Here is a 19,806-nt window from a genome sequence, read left to right as displayed (position 1 = left end):
CCTGTAGTATTGCATACTCTGCATTCTTTGATTTTTACAATAAGCATAGGTAGCTTTTGTAATGAAAAATGAAGATATATGAATATTCAGGACTGAAGTTGATGACATGGACAAGAAAAAAAGTATTTTAAAGAGCACAAGACAGAGTTATCCATCACAGATGACGCTGGCTTGCATGTGTGAAGGTGCATGCTGCAGCATTGTTTGAGGGGGAAAAGATCTGCTACCCTTGAAAGTCGATCACTAGCAAGATAGGTGGTTCCTGGGGGAGGTGTTTGTAAAGATGAGGAAAATCTTGTAGAAGATGCGCGATGGAGTTGGGCATGGTGAGGCATGCCCCTAGTCTACCATGGTCTATGTAGCAAGTCCTGGCTAGCCAGAGCTACATAGTGAGACCTTGTCTCAACCACCACCACCACTAAAGATCCGAGATAGTCATTCCGCTGGAGACTGCTTTTTAACTTTCGTGCCATAGGTCTGGTTAATGGTGTTCTAAATCTGGGAGCACAACTCAGTGGAAGATTTATACTCTGTGTGCACGAAGCCCCAGTTCAATCCCTAAGGCCACCAAGAAAAGGAGTTAGAAAGTTCCATTTAGGTTCACAAATAACGACTGCTGGGCAAGATAAAAGCAGTGTTGACTGAGGTATATCTTACTCCCGGAAGCGGTCCTCTCTCACTTGAGTCTTTAGCATACCTTTTTCTGAATATGCAGGTCTTCTGAGACCATTCACAGTCAAAGGCAAATTTTGCTTTTCTTTGTGGACTAACACTTTAGTAGAAATTAATTACTGGAAAAGTGGAATGAAACCAAAACCAAAACCGCAAACTACCGTAGTCTGGAGATAGTGATCCACGCCCAGTATTTGAGAGGGAGGGAGAGGGGGATCTCTGTAAGTTTAGTGCCAGGTAAGGCTATGCATTCAAGACCCTGCCTCAAAACTCTATGCCCCCCAAAAAACCTGGCTAAACAAAGGTCTTTAGAGGTGAGGTAGAAGGATCACACGTAGGAGTTTGAGACTAGGAAAAGGAGAGATATGCTTTTGTTGTCCTTGCTGGACAGAAGGATGCTACCAGAGTCTAGTACTTAGTCAGTGGTTCTCAACCTTCCTAATGCTGTGACCCTGTAATACAGTTTCTCATATTGTGGTGACTCCACAACTATAAAATTATTTTTATTTTTTTTATTTTTTTGGTTTTTCGAGACAGGGTTTCTCTGTGTAGCCCTCGCTGTCCTGGAACTCACTCTGTAGACCAGGCTGGCTTCGAACTCAGAGATCCACCTGTCTCTGTATAAAATTGTTTTTAAAGCCAAGGTCGTGTCATGACTATGACCTCTCTGAATCCTCTAGGGGGCACCTTTCCTGTCTTCTTCAGATACTGATCACCTCAGATGTTCCTTGCCTTGTGGTAGCTGTGTTAATATGACCTCTCTCTCTCCTCTCTCTCTCTCTCTCTCTCTCTCTCTCTCTCTCTCTCCCATCTCTTTTTCTCTCTGTGTGTATCTATGTGTGTATGTTCAAATCTCCTCTTTTTATGAAGACTGGATTAGTGTCCAACGTAGGATAATTACCTTAGCCTGATTATATCCTTAAAGACACTGAATAAAGTCTCATTCACATATCCTGGAGGTTAGAAATTTATTATCTATAGAATATATTCCATCCACAAAACAAGGTAATAATAATCGGTTGCTGTTTTTGTTTGCTAAATGTTGTTTAGTTTGAGGATTGGTTTTTTTTTTTTTTTTTGAAACACGGTCTAACTATATAACCTTGTATAGTCAGTTACTCGCTATGCTTCTTAGAATGATCACAAACTTTCAAGAATGCTCTTGTCTCTGCCTCCCGAATGCTGGGATAAATGTGAGATGCCAACCATACCCTGCTATGAATAACTCTCTCTTCATTTTGGAAAAAGAAAAACTCTGTACAGCAACAAAAACTTGGAATTGACATTCCTTCACTGAATATCTGGTTATGCCAGAAACATAAGGTAAATGTATAGGAGAAGGACACCAATCTGTGGATTTTAAAAGTGAGGATATAGATACTTAAAACTTACTGCTGAGCAAAAAAAAAAAAAAAGGGCTCAGCAGGTAAAGACACTTAGCACCAAGCTGATGATCTGAGTTCAGCCCTTTCTATCTGTTCTCTACCCATATACTAGAAAGAGAAAACTCACGCCAACAAGTTGTTCTCTGACTTCTACATGAGCACTACAGATTGCACATGCACACTCGTTCTTGCAGGCACACCCACACATCCACACCAACACCACCACCACCATCACCACCGCCACCACCATCATCAACATCCATGCCAAATAAATTTAAAAATAAAATGAGATGTACTGCTTAGAAGTGTGGCTTGGTTTTAATATGGAGTTTTTTTTCTTTCGGTGTTTTGCTCATTAATCTCTCACTCTCTCTCTCTCTCTCTTTTTTTACTCAAATTTTTGATTCTAAAGCTATTCTCTATGAAGAGCAGTAGCTGACCATGTGTGTGATCTCTGGCAAACCAGACTTTCTGGGTTAGAACTCATTTAACATTTTCAGACTCCTATAGTGTATTTGGGGTAGAAATTATTCACATGTCCACAAACATCAGTACAACGTTTTATAGATTATATAGCTGAGCCCTGGGTTGTTAAGGGGCCTGCCCTGTCATAAACCAGTCTGATCACATTTGTCTATGAAATGATGCAATGCATTTAGAATGCTTTTTTTCCTAAGAGTTCTTTCAGAGAATTAAACTGACTCTGATTCAAATGGTGTAATTTATATATTTCCCACTCTGGATTAGAGAAAATGCTACATTTGTTTAAGCTTAATATATTTCTGAGACACACAAATGTTGACTGCAAAATCATGTCATCAATATTTCCTTCACTTTGATGCTATGGATTGTGAAGCTAGTGAATAGGAAGTTCTATCCAACCATCAAAGCTAAATTATGTCTTTAGTACTTTCAGTTGTATGACTTTAAAGATCCTGTTTTGACTAACCTTTATTAATGTCTATATTTTTTAAGTCCTCAAAATATCTAGTTGGGCAAGTGTGAGTCACAAAGCTCATTTGCAAAGAATCTAGTGAGAAAGACAGAGAGAGAAAGAGAGAGAGAGAGAGAGAGAGAGAGAGAGAGAGAGAGAGAGAGAGAGAGAGAGAGAGAGAGAGTTTTCCCCAGAAGTAGAACTTGAATCCAAGGCCTTAAACATACCAGGCAAATAAACTAAACTTCCAGGGAGTGACACCTACCACCACCACTACCACCCTTTCTATTTTTTAATTTTGATATAAGATTTGGATTTAGTCAGTCAGGCTGGCCTTGAATTTGTCATTCTCCTGCTTTAGCCTTCCAGGTAGCTAGGATTACAAGCATGTGCTCCTAGCTTGTAGAAGAGTTTAACAAGGGAAAGAAGTAAGACTACTACGGGCGTGGGAGGAGTGCTGAGGAGGCAAGTGTTGATCATACATAAGTTTCTTTGAAAATTGGAAGAAATTTCAAATGTTGTTATGGATAAGTGTTAGGGTTGTTTTGTTTGTTTGAAACTGATCTGTCTGCTGGAATCTTCCTCCAAATATGTCTAGTATGAAGCTTTAATGATGGTAGGAACATTTATGTGAATGAATTACTTCGAAAACTGAAAAGATACAAGCTAGGTAGGGGCACAAAGCACTCACTGGGTAAAAAGGTATTTTACAGTGTACTGTGAGGAAACTTTACTCAACACTCATGGGTAAAACCATACAGTCTGACACAGTAGTAACCAGATAATATGAATGAAGGCAAAGAAGACAAAGCTGAGGATGTGTGCGCTACCAGATCAGGGCCTCATGGCAACACTGTGGCTCTGAATGCTGAGTACCCAGCATGAAGTGTCTGGATCTGGAGCCCACAGGAAACTGAAGTCCACATGTTTGTTACCAAGCAGAAGTAGCAAGTTCATTTTCTGTTCTCACATCCTCAATAAAAGCTGGGTGTTTTTTTTTTTTTTTTTAATAGCACTTGGTCCCATCTGTGGGAATTTTTTGCTTATAGTTTATCTGGCTGTCTCTGGCTGTGAGTCTGTAGGAGAGAAGTTTTCGTTCTCTTCGTTTACCTGGGGCCTGCTCATGCCTCAGGTGCAGAAGGTGGCAAGTGACCAATGGTCAGTCTCTCTCCTGTTCTTCAGCTAGCAGCAGTAAAGGTGTTGTAGTAATAGCACACAGGATAGGGGAGAGGGAATCATGCTAATTTAGAAAAGAGTTCTCCCCTCAGGCAGCTACCAGCAGCCAAGCAATATATCATTTATACATCCCTTTCCCCATCCAGCCCTCCCTTGGGCACAGGAACTTTTCCAGCTTCGGTATTGCCTGGTGATGTTCTTTGGTCCTCAGCCCCTGGGCAGCTGGCTTCCTGGCACCTGCCACTTACTCAGAATGCAAATACAAAAGGCTTCTCGTGGTTTGCCTCAGAATTTCAGAATCACTCAGGATCTCCTCAGGGAGATTAAGATCGTGACTCATACATACCAGTGATGAAAGAAAGGGAAGTAATCTCAAGAAAGTTTTGTGAAGTGATGGAGTGCTTCTTCAGTATTGGTGTATACACAAGACATCTGCACGCATTTGCTTCCCCCAATGAAAAGGTCTGCCCAGCTTCCTGGACTCACTCTCCTTCCCCCTTAGGTTGTCATCTCTTGTTTTTTGGGGAGAAGCATGGCAGAGCCACTCTCAGCTTCAGGAATCAAACTTGTGTCCTCAGAAAGAGCAGCAATACTATTAATTGTTAATCACTGAGTCGTAACTCCCCAAGATCTGACTGCATCTGCCTCCCAAGTGTTGGGATTAATGGCATGGACCACCACCTCCTAGCTTTCTTTCTTTCTCCCTTTCTTTCTAATTTCTTATTTATTTATTTATTTATTTATTTTGTTTTTTTCCAGACAGGGTTTCTCTGTGTAACCCTGGCTGTCCTGGAACTCACACTGTAGACCAGGCTGGCCTCGAACTCAGAAATCCACCTGTCTCTGCCTTCCAAGTGCTGGGGTTAAAGGCGTGTGCCACCACCGCCTGGCTTCTTATTTTATTTTTATATATTTATTTTTTGAGGCAAAGTTTCCTGGGTTTTTGTTTGCTGTTGTTTTTGAGTCAGTTTTTTTTCTACTCAGCCCTAAGGAGCCTTGAAGCCCCTCCTGCCTTAGCTTTCTGAAAACTGAGATGACCAGTCTGTACCAGCCAGGCCTGCCTGATGTGTTGCATAACTGCATCTTTTATGTTTGGTTAGTTTTGTTGGTGGTGGTGATGGGTGAGTTTTGCTAGGGTTTTTGTTGTTTTGAGACAAAGTCTAGCTATGTGGCAAGTCTTATAAAATCTGGAACTTTCTGTATAGATCAGAGTGGCTCCCAAACTCACAGAGCTACACCTGCCTTTATGCAGAGATTAAAAGCCTATATCCCCATACCTGTCTTTATTTAGTTACATCTTGAAGTTCCTTTTCCCTCTGCTTCTGCTGTATTGTTTATACAGAAACCTGGAAATGCAAAAACATTTAGAAATCTGTTTGTAGTTTTCCTGGTAACTTTACTGAATCAGAGTTCAGGTTAGCATGTTTAGGTCAGTCTTACCACAGTGCCGTCTACGGATGAAGGGTTTAGGTCAGTCTTACCACAGTGCAGTCTACGGATGAAGGGTTTAGGTCAGTCTTACCACAGTGCAGTCTATGGATGAAGGTCTGTAATATTCCCTTCTGCCTGGGATAAACACAAATGCTGAGATAACACCATTAAAAACAATGGTTTTCTGTTACGTGCTCCTCATCTGGCAAGAAAGACGCGACGACACAGCTCTTCCTTTTGCAGTTTATTTCAGGAAACTTTTAACAGTGCTTCTCCCTCCTGCTCCTCCTGCCTGCTTCTCCTCCTTCTGCCACTCCTGCCTCTCTCTGGAGCTGTTACTTAAGCTCCGCCTTCCTGCCCACCCTCAGCTGCTGAGTACTTCCAAGCTTAGCCAATCCCAATGGGCCACATGGCAAAAGTGGATAGATTACCAGATGCGGAAGCAACCAATGGCAACAAGCTTAGCCAAATAAGGGCTTTGTTTACGAGGCTGCTCTCTCCTCTCGGGGCTCGGCTCTCCACAGTTTTCAACCTTCCTAAAGCTGTCATCCTTTAATACAATTTCTCATGTTGTGGTGACCCCCAACTGTTGCTGCCCAACAGCAACGTTAAAACAGTGGGTTACCTAGAAATATGGAGTTAGAAAGAAGAGCAGCAGCAAGAGAGAGTTGGGGAAAGGATAGAGTGGCCACAGATATACCTACCCACGAGGAAGGTACCTTAAAACATTAGACAGGAGCCTTCAATACTCAGCCATCTTGAACCCTTTAATAATTTCCTTTGTTCCCTCCAACAGGTATAATACTTGAGGCAAAACCACTCCCCCCAAGTACGCCAGCATGTCAGTCCAATCAGCGACTTCCGTTTTTCTCTGCAGAGGTGGAACTTCCGAATGTAACTGGAACCAGGTTGGAGGTGTGGCAAATAGCAGGAGATGGGCAGAGAGGTGTGGCTATGAAAGGCAGGCCTCAAACCAGGAGAGTAACAATTCCTCCCTTTACATTAGAAAACAGACAGAGAGTTCTTTTAGTTATAAACAAAAAGTAGGATAAAGGCCATGGAGCTCAGCACATATTTTGCATGGGAAATATCATGGTGCTTTAGCTAGAGAGCTCTGTATACCTCTCTGGTTCTATCATCTCAGACTATATGACACAGCCTCAGCATGTGTCTGTGTCTGGGTTGACTTCATTACCAGAGAGACAGACGCTTCTCTGCATCATCCATCCATACAAAATGCTAAGATACGCCTTTAGCACTTGCAGAGTCCAGGAGTTGCCACAGTCTCTCTGTAGTCTATCTTCTGTGAAGTCTATGTAAAGCAGCACTGGTGTGCTGATGGGCAGCTGGGCGTAGACATCTTCATCTGGGTGCCCCATCCAAGTACTAACCAGGCTCGACCCTGCTTAGTTTCTGAGATCAGACGAGATCAGGCACGTTCAGGGTGGTATGGCCGTAGACATCTTAGTTGAGTTCTGGAGTAGTAGCTCCCCAGCTAGGAGCCTTTTCAATGGCTTTGCCTTCAATAGGCCTTTAGTTCAATTGTCAATAAGTAACTTTCTTGTTAGAAGCTTCAAGATTGAGCTTAGAGAAGAAGAGGTCCGGGAGTGAACGAATTTTGATTGTTTGTGGACTCCGGGAATGAGTCTGTTTGATATAAAAAACTTAAAAGATAAAAATAACAATAACTAGAAGATGTCTCAGGCACTTGGTCGCAAATTAGCAACACTTAGGCCCAAGGTTTGGCCTCTAGGTATAGAGGGAAATCAATGTTGACTCTTAGAAAATGGTAGAGTCTCTTACAGCCAAGCACATTCTGTTGGCCAGTAGAAAATGTTCAGTCGATAGACTCGGCATAAAAACATTTTTATCTGTATCCCCTTGGCAAAAAAAGGTATAAGGCCACCATTGTGTATCAACACCAAAGGAGCCCCTTCCCCAGGTCAAGGTGGGGTTAAGAATAATAATGTTTCAAAAAGTGGAGTGACATGCCATTTCATAATGGATTTTTTAAAGCCAGTGAAAGGCAACATGTCTTTAAACATGAGCAAAAAACAAAGCATGTCTTAAAAGATGTGAAAAAATGAAAATGAAAATGAAATATTATTTAACATAATCAAAAAGGCAAAACACGTCTCTTAATATAAGCGGAAAACTAGAGCAAAGTTGCTCTCAGGGAGGAGTGCATACCCAATCATAAAATTATTTTTGTTGTGGCCAGATGTTGTGACTCATGCCTTTAATTCCAGCACTGGGGAGCAGAAGCAGGAAGATCTCTGTGAATTTGAGGCCAGTATGATCTACAGAGTAAGTTCAGGACAGCCAGAGCTGTTACACAGAAAAACCCTGTCTTGGGAAAAATTAACTTTGTTGCTACTTCATAACTGTAATTTTGCTATGTTGCGGTAAATCTCCAACCCAAATATACCCCAGCAATGAAAACACAACTCTATTAATATGAATACAAGCTGTGTGCCTAGATTGGGCAGATCTACCACTACACTACCATCTTCCCCATCTATGAGACCCCTTATAACTTGCAGTTTCTTCAGGAAGAGAGAGGGGAGACAGAGGAGGAGGTGGAAGGAAAGCAAAGCAGAAGCACGTGGCCTGGAGAAACTGCAAGTTATAAGGGGTCTCATAGATGGGGAAGATGGTAGTGTAGTGGTAGATCTGCCCAATCTAGGCACACAGCTTGTATTCATATTCATTGAGTTGTGTTTTCATTGTAGGGGAATATTTGGGTTGGAGATTTACCACAACATTACTACTGTTATGAATTGTAATGTAAATATCTATGTTTTCTGATGATCTTAAACAACCCCTGTTAAAGGGTTGTTCCACTTCCAAAGGAGTCAAGACAAACAGATTGAGAGCTGCTTATTTAGAAACAGTCAGTGCAGGGCTTTTCCACCTTGGTACCACTGACTTTTAAGTCAAAAGTTCTTTGAGGTGAAAACCTTTCCTGGACATTGTAAAATGTTTAGCATTTCTTTGCCTAAGTCAGTGGATCTGAATCTGTAGGTCATGACCTCCTTGGAGTAGAACAGACCCTTTCACAGGGGTCACATATCAAATATTCTGCATGTCAGATATGTACATTATGATTCATAACAGTAGCAAAGTTACTTGTAGTCTCCAGAACTGTGAGAGAATACAGTCTTATTTCAATCCACACAGTTTGTGATACTGTTTTGCTATTATTAGTTTATTTGGTTTTGGTTAGTATTTTGTTTGGTTAGTTCTTTTTGCTTTTGTTTTTGTGACAAGATCTCAGAATTATGTAGCACTGAATGACCTGGAATATGCCTGTGTAGACCAGGCTGGTGTTGAACTTACAGCAATCCTGCTGCCTCTGCCTCCTGAGTGCTGAGGTTATAGGCATTCACTATCATTGACCAGACTATGGTTCTTTATTACAGCAAAATTAACCCACTGCTCATGTTCCTATGGTTGACTGGGCTTCACTGAGTTATTTTCAGTTCAAATACCTAAGATGATGGTTTAGTCTAAAGTCTGGACTGGATGCTGAAGACTTGCATCATGGCTGCCACTCAGTGCTGTAGTTGACTGGGATATCAGAGGGTGTAGACTGCAACAAGGGTCCTTAACTTCTGAGCTGTCTCTCTAGGTCCATATATACATATACACACACACACATATATATGTGTGTATATATATGTACTTATATATGTACACACAAATAAAATTTCAAAATTAGAAACTTTGTGAACTTCAGTAACTTTCCTGGCTCCCACCATATCACTAATTAAAGAATAATTAAAGAATAATATTTCAGTGTAGACTGTCTCTCCAAGTAGCTTGCATTTTTTTAAGCTTAAACATGCTGGAAGATTCTGAACTTGGTAGCATACAACTTTAATCTCAATACTTGAGAGCCAGAGGAAGGTGGATATCTATGTGTTCAAGGCCAGCCTGGTCTACATAGCAAGTTCCAGGACAGCCAGGGCTGCACAGTGAGACCCATGTCTCAAAAAAAAAAAAAAAGTACAAAGAATGACTATTGGCCATTATAAAGAGGCAAGAACTGGCATTACATTGTTAGCTTTGTTCTGTTCTATTTAGTCAAACAGAGTATGGGCTGAGGGAAGGACTTGGCATAGAAAAGGATGTGGGTTGGGATCATGCATGCAATATACAATCTAGCACAATGATTCCCTATAAATCTACTAGAAGTAGCATGGTTCACTTAAAACCCAAACTGACTTAGGGACACTGAGATATTCTTTCCTCTGATAACAAATTAAACTGAGGAAAATATTATTCTTTAATTAGTGATATGCTGGGAGCCAGGAAAGTTACTGAAGTCTACAAAGTTTCTAATTTTTATTTGTGTGTGTACATATATAAGTACACACACACATATATACATATGTATACATATATATGTATATATGTATATATGGGCCTAGAGAGACAGCTCAGAAGTTAAGGACCCTTGTTGCTCTTCTAGAGGCCCTGGGTTCAGTTCCCAGCACCCCATGGTGGCTCACAGTCTATAACTTAAGTTTCAGGGAATCCAATGCCTTCTTTTAGCCTCAATACGCACCAGGCATTCATGTAGTACACATGTATACATACATGCAGGTAAAGCACTCCTATATACAAAATAAAATCTAAAAAGAATTACTTTTTAAAAATTTATGTGTACTCAAGAGTCTCTGCATGTGCACATGTATATAATATTCATGCCTGGTGCCTAAGGAAGATACAAGAGGGTTTCAGATTCCTGGAACTGGAATTGCAGGCAGTTGTAAACCACTGTGTGGGCACTTGGAACTTGCTTACACTTTCAGAGGTTCTTCCAGGCAAGCCATCTGCATGCTCTTTAATCTACTTAGTAATGGCAAACCATGTCTATGATTTAGTGGTCATTATCAAATTTTCTTTCATTTTAATCTTTTCATCAATCTACAAATTCTGATCATCCAAGATGAGGGGCTGTACTCACAAGATCTAAAGAGGATACCACATGAGACACGATGAAGGCCTCTCTATAGAGAGAGTCAAGACTTCCAAAGATAAACATTTACGGGGACATCATCCAGGAAGCTGCACAGCCAATCTTCCACAATTTGCCCTTGTGGTTGTTTCCTAGCACATTGTATTTTATGGGATTAGCACAAACAGGAAATATAGATAGCTTGGTACATATACTTGATATAACTTTGGGAGTAAGACTCTTAAGAGACTTACTTACAGCCCAACCTCCATCAGCACCAGCAATACCACCACTGCCACCACTATGACAAATCACCATAGAGCTTCACTAGGAGATCCACCAATCCCTTGGGCATTATCAGAAGTGCAACAATTGAAATAAATGGTCTCAAACCAAGAGGAGAGGAAACGTCTCCTTGAGTCTCCTGAGCTATAACCATCCACTGGTGAACACCTGCCTTATGATCTAGAATCTTGAGACCAGTGATATGGCTCAGTGGCTAAAGGCATTTGTTATGCAAGGTGGTTTGAGCTGGACTGCTGAAACATGCATAAAGGTAGAACCAAATGTGTAAATGATATGCTCACCATGGTACATCTCCCACATCATACAGACACAGATACAGACAGACCGACATAGACACACAGTAAAATAAAATTTAACTTAAAAATTAGAAACTTTGGGGACTTCAGCAGCATTCCTGGTTCCCAACATATCACTAATTAAAGAAGAATATTTTCCTCAGTGCTGGGATCAAAGGCATGCACCACTACCACCTGGCAGCAAGTTCTTTTCTTAAAAATAAATAAAAGTTAAGTCAGCTTGGCAAAATGAATTTTATAGTATGAGTAACAGTGTTTTTTCAGTCGTGTCAATGTTAAACTCATGATTTTGGTACTTGTATTGCAGAAGTGTAAGGGAGAAAATTGAGAGAGTTTCATTTATCCCAATCTGGCCTTAAAGTTGCTATGTAGCACAGATTGGTCTTGAACTCCTAATCCCCCTGGCTCTATCTTTTGAGTGCTGGGGTTATATGAATGTGCCATCATCCCCATCTGGAAATAGTCTTTTAAGAAGGAAAACCATCCTGAGTTATTTAAGGGGCAAGAGGCTTATAAACATATTAGCAAATATTTATTTTCAAATGTTTCTGGAGAAAATGTGTGTATATACATGTAGCATGTAGTTTTAAAAAGCCCACGTTTAAACTACATGCTACATCTACATCTACATCTATCTATCTATCTATCTATCTATCTATCTATCTATCTATTTATCTATCTATCACTCATCAGTCTATTTGTCTATCCATCTATGAATGTCTATTGTAAATAGATAGAGAAACCAAGAATGATGAAGTCAGCTAGTTTCATAAAATACTGGGGAGCCCAAACAAACCAGAAAGCTTAATACCTTGTATATAGCACTTGGAGGAGGATGGGTGGTCGAGTAGTGGAATATCTGAATGTGTATATATGTTAGAGTGAGTAGAGAACAATAAAAACTCAATTGCACTAATTCCAAAGAAATTATTTGATCATGCATCCTAATTCAGCAGTTGTGTCAACTTCTTAGATATTGTGAGAAGCAATCTCTTTGCTAGTTACAAAGACATTTAATTAACTAAATCAGAAGAGAAAGTGAAAATATTGTTTTTGTTGTTGTTGTTGTTATAGAGATTGTGAAATATATGCAAATATCAGCTCAGAAGAAATTAATGACTAACAAAGATGTAAAATCAAAACTAACAGTGTTGTGCCAAATGCTGTGCCAGGAAGCGTTTGTGAGCCCCAAAAGCCCATCAAGGAGGTGACTCTGATGTCGTCACATTAGGGTCTCCTTATTACAAACTTGAGTTTGGGTTTACTCACTGAAGATCAACAGGACGGTTTGGTGAAGCAGCCCTGAACTCTCACTGGGACAAGGTTTTATAGAAAATGGAAGTAAGTGACAGGGGTGTGGATGGGGTCCAGCCTGGCAAGCATCTAACTGAACGTCTACTGTAAGCTGACAGGTGGGGGCTCTGAAGCAAGACCATGAACAACCACAAATGGTCTGAAAGTACGTCTGAAACAATCAGACTAATTTTGATTAACTGTTGCTAGGAAGTAGCTAAGGGGTAACTCTGGCCAGGACAAGTTGTGGGGTCCTTCCTGGTACATGAGTGCAGCTTGGGTTCTGCTGCAGGTCAAGTTCTCGGGCTCCCCCCCTTTTAAGATGGAAGCCAGTTCCAAGATGGAGTAGTTTTGGTCTCTGAATAGTACAATAATCCTCTTAAGGATCTGCATTGTTCTAATGCTCTTATCATGTTTGTGGGGACATAGGACACAATATTATCATTAGAAACTTGGTGGTGTTGATGGTGGTAAATCAGATGAAGGAAAGATACTGGCTGCCTTATGATTGTCTTATTTAGAGAATATCTATGAGGAAAGACAGCCATGCCAACTGCATGGCTTGGACTGCTGATCTGGGAACCTGACTCCTAGAACAACTTCCTCAGATAAATTTTACAAGGATTGAGACACAGATATGAACAGAGCATGTGGTCCTGATTGTATCAGAGAACTTGAGGCTTATAGATGATCCTCTGTCTCAAAGGAGACAGACAGCACCCTTAATTAGTTAACAACTTATTAAAGTCTGGTGCTTTGAATGGACCTCATCAAGAAAACAGGGCAGGTTATGTAACAAATATTTATTAAATGTCTTCCATGTATAAGGTATAGTGCAAAATCATGGGACTACAACAGAGAATAAAATAAATAGGATCTATGGCATCAGGCCACTTATAGGAATTCCCATGAATCAGTTTTTCCATCTTTGAGGGGAATTTCCTTTCCTCCTATAGTAAATGTGAGATTAAAGGAACTGATGGATAGAAGTAAGCAGTCAACAGCTGGCATATATTAAGTATCCCTTAGTTGTTAATTTCCCATTCCCACTTCTGCTTCTCCTGCAGAGGCTTCTCCAGTTACCTTTGCTTACTTTAAATCTTGCCCACTCTTTTCTGTCAGGTTAGTTGCACAGACCCCAAATTTTGGCCCTTTGCTGTTATAACAGAGGCCTTAAGAACATATGAAGTTACCCTTGTGGTACATTTTACACTGGTACTAAAGTTGCTCACTACAGGACAAATATTATTTGGTTAAGAAATCCACTTTGTAGCTCTGGCTAATCTGGAACTCACTCCATAGACCAGGCTGGGATTGATCTCACAGAGATCCTTCTGCCTTTGCTTCCCACATGCTGAGGCTAAAGGTGTGAGCCACCACGTACAGTCCATATGGAAATGATGTTTGAGCTGCAACAGGGATTTCAACTTGAAGATTTTTACCATGATTGTGCTTTAAACAATGTTCAGGTTTATTGATTTTACATGCATTTGAGTCTTTGAAATGTTTAGCTCATTTGCATGGGGAAAATTTCATGAAACAAACTACATATTTAATATTAGAGCAAAAGAACTTCTAGATTATTGGACTGTCAGGGTTTAATCTAAATTTGAGTAAAGATAAAAGACTCAAAGAAACCAGACATTGAACAAAAAGAAAATTAGAAAGAAAAAGGCAATAGACATAAAGTCACTATACCTTTTACAGTGTTCAAGGGGAAATTTCCAATGTTTTCACTAGGATCCAGGCCTCTTTACTCATCCTGTGAAGCTCTGGAAAGGTTGGAGATACATTAGATAAGGAGCAGCTTAGGAAGCTGAACTTGAGCTGGAGGCATGATAAGGTGCCAAAGGGGTGCAGTCACAGGCAACCAGTAAGCACAGGCTTAGCTGACTGGGTCAAACAGGGAGGAAATTGGATCTTAAAGCCTTCTACTGAAACCTTAGCCTGACTCTCCATCCACAGAATCTAGGCTCTGCTCACCCTATCCCCTCTGATGTCAACCATTCTGATGTTTGCTGTGGAAAGCCCTTCCCTGAAATCATCTTTAGGGGATGACCTCTGTCTAACAGAAGGATGCTTGAGGCGGCCTTTTGAGTTAATTCTTCTGTCTTTTAAGTTAATTCTTCCATCTGCCCTAGGCTGCAACTCTATGGGAGATGTTTCATAATTGCTGCAGAATGATTCAGGTCTTCATGAAATCAGAACCAGTGTAAAGAGCAGAATCCTGCTGATACCAAACAAAGGAGACTGTCACATCAGAGAAGAATATGATGATTTGAGCATTAGTTTTTTTTAGTTTTTTTTTTTTTTTTAGTTTTTTATTGGTTATTTTATTATTTACATTTCGAATGGTATCCCCCTTCTCAGTTTCCCCTCCACAAACTTCCTATCCCTTCCCTCTCCCCCTGCCTCTATGAGAGTGCTCCCCTACCTGTCCACCCACTCCTGCCTCAGCACCCTAGTGTTCCCCTACCCTGGGTAATTGAGCCTCCACAGGACTGAGGGACTCTGCTCCCAGTGATGTCCAATAAGGCAAGCCTCTGCTACATATCCAGCTGGAGCTATGGGTGCCCCCATATGTACTCTTTGGTAAGTGGTCTAGTCCCTGAGAGCTTTGGAGCTGGGTGGGGGGTGGGGGTGGGGAGGAGTCCATTTGTTTGATACTGTTGTTCTTCCTGTGGGGTTGCAAAACTCTTCATCTCTTTCAGTCCTTGCCCTAACTTCTCCATTGGTGTTCCTGCGCTAAATCCAATGTTTGGCTGCATGCGTCTGCATCTGTATTGGTCAGGCTCTGGCTGAGCCTCTCAGGGGACAGCTATACCAGGCTCCTGTCAGCAAGCACTTCTTGGCATCATCAGCAATTGTGTCTGGGTTTGGTGTCTGCAGATGGGATGGATTCCTAGGTCGGACAGTCTCTGTTCTAGTCTTTGTCCCTGCATTTCCTTTTCACAGAAGGAATTCTGGATTAATATTTTTGAGGTGGGTGGGTGGCCCTATCCCTCAACCAGGAGCCATGCCTATCCACTGGATATGGTCTCTACAGGCTCTATCTCCCCTTTGGGTATTTCAGCTAATGTCCTCCCTGTTGGGTCTTGGGAACCTCTTGGGTCCCTGGCATGTGGGACTTTCTAGTGGCTACCCCAGTTCCCCTCACCCACTGCTACACACTTCCTTTCAAAATCGCAACCCTCTGAACTTCCCTCCATCTCCTCTTTTGTCTGAACCGCCCCCATTTTACCTCCTCTTCCTCTCCCAGATCCCTCTTTCCTAACTTCTCAAGATTATTTCCCCCCTTCTGAGTAGGACTGTAGCATCCACACTTTGGTGTGGTCTTCTTTCTTCTTGAGTTTCATATGGTCTGTGAGTTGTATTGTGGATATCCCAAGCTTCTTTTTGGCTAATATCCAATTATCAGGGAATACATACCATGTGTGTTCTTTTGTGACTGGGTTACTTCACTCAGGATGATATTTTCAAGTTCCATCCATTTGCCTGCGATTTTCATGAAGTCATTGTTTTTAATAGCTGAGTAGTATTTCATTGCGTAAATGTACTACATTTTCTGTGTCCACTCCTCTGTTGAGGGACATCTGGGTTGTTTCCAGCTTCTGGCTATTATAAATAAGGCAGCTATGAACATAGTGGAGCATGTGTCCTTGTTATATGTTGGAGCATCTTTTGGGTATATGCCGAGGAGTGGTATAGCTGGGTCCTCAGGTAGAACGATTTCTAATTTTCTGAGGAACCGCCAGACTGGTTTCCAGAGTGGTTGTACCAGCTTGCAATCCCATCAGCAATGGAGGAGTGTTCCTCTTTTCCCACATCCTTGCCAGCATTTGCTGTCACCTGAGTTTTTGATCTTAGCTATTCTGCCTGGTGTGAAGTGGAATCTCAGGGTCGTTTTGATTTGTATTTCCCTGATGACTAAGTATGTTGAACATTTCTTTACATGCTTCTCAGCCATTCAAGTTTCCTCAATTGAGAATTCTCTGTTTAGCTCTGTACCCCATTTTTTAATAGGGTTATTTGGTTCTCTAGAGTCTAACTTCTTGAGTTCTTTGTATACATTGGATATTAGCCCCCTATCGGATATAGGGTTGGTAGAGATCTTTTCCCAGTCTGTGGGTTGCCATTTTGTCCTATTGACAGTGTCCTTTGCCTTATAGAAGCTTTGCAATTTTATGAGGTCCCATTTGTCAATTGTTGATCTTAGAGCATAAGCTATTGGTGTTCTGTTCAGGAACTTTTCCCCTGAGACAATATGTTCGAGGTCCTTTCCCACTTTCTGTTCTATTAGTTTCAGTGTATGTGGTATTATGTGGAGGTCCTTGATCCACTTGGACTTGAGCTTTTTACAAGGAGGTAAGAATGTGTCAATTTACACTCTTCTACATGCTAACTGCCAGTTGATCCAACACCATTTGTTAAAAATGCTTTTTTCCACTGGATGGTTTTGGTTCCTTTGTCAAATATCAAGTGACCAAAGTGTGTGAGTTCATTTCTGTGTCTTCAATTCTATTCCATTTATCTACTTGCCTGTCTCTGTACCAATACCATGCAGTTTTTATCACTATTGCTCTGAAGTACAGCTTAAGGTCAGGAGTGGTGATTCCCCCGGAAGATTTTTTATTGTTGAGAATGGTTTTTGCTATCCTGTTTTTTTGTTTTTGTTTTGTTTTGTTTTGTTTTTTGTTATTGTTGTTATTCCAGATAAATTTCAGAATTGCTCTTTCTATCTCTGTGAAGAATTAGGTTGGAATTATGATGGGGATTGCACTGAATTTGTAGATTGTTTTGGGTAAGATGACCATTTTTTACCATGTTTATCCTACTGATTCATGAGCATGGGAGATCTCTCCATTTTCTGAGGTATTCTTCAATTTCTTTCTTTAGAGACTTGAAGCCTCTAAAGCAAGTTTCACGTGCTTGGTCAAAGTCACATCAAGATATTTTATATTATTTGTGACTATTGTAAAGGGTGTCATTTCCCTAATTTCTTTCTTAGCCCATTTATCCTTTGAGTACAGGAAAGCTAGTAATTTTTTGAGTTAATTTTGTATGCAGACACTATGCTGAAGCTATTAGCTGTAGGAGTTCTCTCGTGGATTTTTTTTTTTTTGAGGGGTAACTTACTTATACTATCATATCATTCACAAATATTGATAACTTGACTTCCAATTTGTATCCCTTTGATCTCCTTTGGTTGCATAACTGCTCTTGCTAGAAGTTCAAATACTATACTGAATAGATAGGGGGAAAGTGGGCAGCCTTGTCTTTGATTTTAGTGGGACTGCTTCAAGTTTCTCCCCATTTAGTTTGATGTTGGCTATGGGTTTGCTGAATAGAGTATTTTTGCATCAATATTCATGAGTGAAATTGGTGTGAAGTTCTCTTTGTTGGGTCTTTGTGTAGTTTAGGTATCAGTACAACTATTGTTTCATAGAATGCATTGGGTAATGTTCCTTCTGTTTCTATTTTATGAAATAGTTTGAGAAGTATTGGTATTAGGTCTTCTTTGAAGGTCTGAAAGAATTCTGCACTAAAACCATCCTGTCCTGGGGATTTTTTTTTTTTTTTTTTGGTTGGGAGACACTTTTAGGGGTCATGGGACTGCTTAGATGGTTTATCTGGTCCTGATTTAACTTTGGTACCTGGTATCTGTCTAGAAAATCATCCATTTCATCTCGATTTTCCAGTTTTGTTGAGCATAGGCTTTTGTAGTACGATCTGATAATTCTTTGAATTTCTTCAGTTTCTGCTGCTATGTCTCCATTTTCATTTCTGATTTTGTTAATTTGGATACTGTCTCTGTGCCCTCTGGTTAGTCTGGCTAAGGGTTTATTTATCTTATTGATTTTTTTCAAAGAACCAGCTCCTGGTTTTGTTGATTCTTTGTATAGTTCTTTTTGTTTCTACTTGGTTGATTTCAGCCCTGATTTTGATTATTTCCTGCCATCTACTCTTCTTGGGTGTATTTGTTTCTTTTTGTTCTAGAGCTTTCAGATGTGCTGTTAAGCTGCTAGTGTATGCTCTCTCCATTTTCTTTATGGAAGCACTCAGAGCTATGAGTTTTATTCCTAGTTCTGTTTGCATTATGTCTCTTAAGTTTGGGTATATTGTACCTTCATTTTCATTAAATTATAAGAAGTCTTTAATTTCTCTATTTCTTCCCTGACCAAGTTTTCACTGAAAACTTTTATAGTTGTTCAGCTTCCATGTGTATGTGGGCTTTCTGTTGTCTTTGTTGTTGAAGATCAGCCTTAGTCTGTGGTGATCTGATAGGATACATGGTATTATTTTAATTTTCTTGTATTGGTTGAGGCTTGTTTTGTGACTGATCATATGGTCAGTTTTGGAGAAGGTATTGTGAGGTCCTGAGAAGATATATTCTTTTGTTTTAGGGTGAAATGTTCTTTATATATCTGCTAAGTCCATCCGGTTCATATCTTATGTTAGTTTCACTGTGTCTCTGTTTTGCTTGTTTCCATGATCTGTCCATTGGTGAGAACAGAGTGTTAATGTCTCCTACTATTATGTGAGGTTAAATGTGTGCTTTGTGCTACAATAACGTTTCTTTTACAAATGTGGATGCCCTTGCATTTGGGGCACAGATGTTCAGAATTGAGAGTGCAGAATTGATGAGTGAGATGTTCAGAATTGGTAAACTTTTCCTTAACGAGTATGTAGTGTCCTTCCCCACCTTTTTTTTTTTTTTTTTGACAACTTTTGGTTGAAAGTCTATTTTATTGGGTACTAGAATTGCTACTCTAGCTTGTTTCTTGGTACCACTTGCCTGGAAATTTTTTTTTTCCAGACTTTTACTTTGAGATAGTGTCTGTTTTTGTCACTGAGGTGTGTTTCCTATATGCGGCAAAATAATAGGTCCTGTTTACATATCCAGCCTGTTAGTCTATGTCTTTTTATTGGGGAATTGAGTCCAATGATTGTTGCTTCCTGTTATTTTTGTTGTTGGAGGATTATGCTTGTGTGGTTCTCTTCTTTAGGGTTTGTTGTGAGATTAGCTTCTTGTTTTTTTCTGGGGTGTAGTTTCCCTCCTTGTGTTGGATTTTTCCTCCTATTATCCTCTGCAGGGCTGGATTGGTGGAAAGATATTGTTCAAATTTGGTTTTGTCATGGAATATCTTGGTTTCTCCCTCTATAGTAATTGAGTTTTGCTAAGTATAGTAACCAGGCTGGCATTTTTGTTCTCTTAGGGTCTGTATGACATCTGCCCAAGATTTTCTGGCTTTTAGAGTCTCTGTTGAGAAGTCTGGTATAATTCTGATAGGTCTGCCTTTATATGGTACTTGACTTTTTCCCTTGCTGCTTTCTTTCCTTTTTTCTTTT

General features: G+C 40.4%; 1 long non-coding RNA gene across 1 annotated transcript in view; it reads right to left on the bottom strand.

Annotated features, from left to right (window-relative positions):
- LOC116098841 overlaps window positions 1-19,806 on the bottom strand; it is a 44,689-nt gene that overhangs the window by 6,543 nt on the left and 18,340 nt on the right. The window contains exon 2 of the long non-coding RNA XR_004121968.1: window positions 5,445-5,513. This is a non-coding gene — a long non-coding RNA (uncharacterized LOC116098841). The remainder of the gene's footprint in view (window positions 1-5,444; window positions 5,514-19,806) is intronic.

The sequence above is a fragment of the Mastomys coucha genome, unplaced genomic scaffold (genome assembly GCF_008632895.1).
Source record: "Mastomys coucha isolate ucsf_1 unplaced genomic scaffold, UCSF_Mcou_1 pScaffold20, whole genome shotgun sequence".
Lineage (NCBI taxonomy): Eukaryota > Metazoa > Chordata > Mammalia > Rodentia > Muridae > Mastomys > Mastomys coucha.
The sequence above is the reverse complement of the archived record's forward strand: the minus strand, read 5'-3'. Positions and strand labels throughout refer to the sequence as shown.